Source organism: Rousettus aegyptiacus, unplaced genomic scaffold (assembly GCF_014176215.1).
Source record: "Rousettus aegyptiacus isolate mRouAeg1 unplaced genomic scaffold, mRouAeg1.p scaffold_m13_p_1, whole genome shotgun sequence".
Classification (NCBI taxonomy): Eukaryota; Metazoa; Chordata; class Mammalia; order Chiroptera; family Pteropodidae; genus Rousettus; species Rousettus aegyptiacus.
Genome location: NW_023416284.1, coordinates 42,971,128 through 42,972,653, shown reverse-complemented (window position 1 = coordinate 42,972,653; position 1,526 = coordinate 42,971,128). Strand labels below are relative to the sequence as shown.

The window sequence follows — 1,526 nt, the reverse complement described above, 5'->3', positions numbered from 1 at the left end:
GAGAATACCGATATCCCAGTTGGAAGAGAGGCAGAAAGAAAGAATCCTCCCTTTTTTTTCCAGCACGAATATTTTTAAATAACTGAGGGGAAATAAGTCACATATTTTGAAGATGAATCCATTGAAAGATAACCGTAAACTTTAAAAAGGAGATTTCTATAACCAATTAAATATTTCAAATTCTTTCGGTTTTTGTTGTTTAATGTACGGGGAGTTGGCACTGTTTCTTTCATCAGATAGATGTCTTGGATGATCCACTCAAGGAAGAGCCTTTAGTCTAACTCGATGAAGCTTATATCCTTCTCATACTTATGGAAACACTGGTGAACATATTGAGGCCATATTTTTGGATCTGGCCGTGTCAGTTTGGGCAGACATGACAAAAACAAGAATACTAGCTGAATTTTCGCAGATGACACCAGAAGAGCTTCTGGTGATCCATTTTGCTTTCGAGGAGGCAAAAGAAAAAGGATTCTTTTTGCCTCCCAGTTGAATTTGAATTTCAGATAAACAATAAGTATATTTTTAGTACAAGTTTGTCCCATGTAATATCTGGAACCTACTTATACTGAAATCCAAATGTAACTGTTTTTGCACTAAACCCTTCCAGGAATCAATTCCATCGTGTTTTTCTGGCCAACCCTTTCCCCTTCCCCCAGGCCTCTTTCATTAAACTATAACTGTACTTCTTTCAACCTCACCAAACTGGGATTCCTTAATGACATAGAGGATGTCCTTTCTGGCTCACCATTGCATTCCTAGTTGGCACATAAATATTTAATGGTGTATAGAAAAAAGGAAGAAAGGGAGCTAATTTCTCAGTGACCTTTGAGGAGGGATTACCTAGAAAATGGGACAAGCTCCTGTTCAGTGACCTGCGTGCATTCCTGTGGCCCAATACAGCAAAGAGCATACAGTAGTCACATAATCGCTTGTGACTTCATCCAGCCAGTTAAGATAAGTTTACAGGTCTTCCTACAAGGAATCAGCCATTGTCATGCTCCTTTTGGCAGCATCTCTGTGTCAGCTTGTGGAGAAATAAGTAATGGAACCAGGACCAGGAAAGGGCCTGGGGCTAAAACCAAAAAGGCGTGTCTTCAACCTCCCTAATGAGAGTTGGCCTGAAGTGGATGTCAAGAGCTAGGGTGGGTCTGTGTGAGTTTGTTGAGACAGTCTGAGTGGATACTGGAGATTGCCCGTAGCGGGGCTTACATTTGATTCTGGCAGTGCAGTAGTTGGATATGCTGGAAGCATGTAAAGGTCAGAGACAAGAGAGTCAGGCTGGACACCTGGCAACGCTGGGGAGTAGATGCTCCATACTTCACCCATGGTTCCTCTCTAGCCCATTAGTGTTCTCACTCTCTCCCCACCACCTTCCCTTTGTTCCCTGCTGCAGGCCCATTCTCAAGGAAAAACCCATCAGGTGCCTCACATGGGTGTCTAGGGCTCCGTGACAGTTCTTTGCCTGCTGGCTCTCTGATCCATCCCCACCCTTATCCCTGAATCTCATTGCCATCCTTGCAAAC

General features: G+C 43.2%; 1 pseudogene; it reads right to left on the bottom strand.

Annotated features, from left to right (window-relative positions):
• Positions 1 to 272: 272 nt before the first annotated feature.
• On the bottom strand, positions 273 to 442 carry LOC107508505 (annotated as a pseudogene).
• Positions 443 to 1,526: the final 1,084 nt, after the last annotated feature.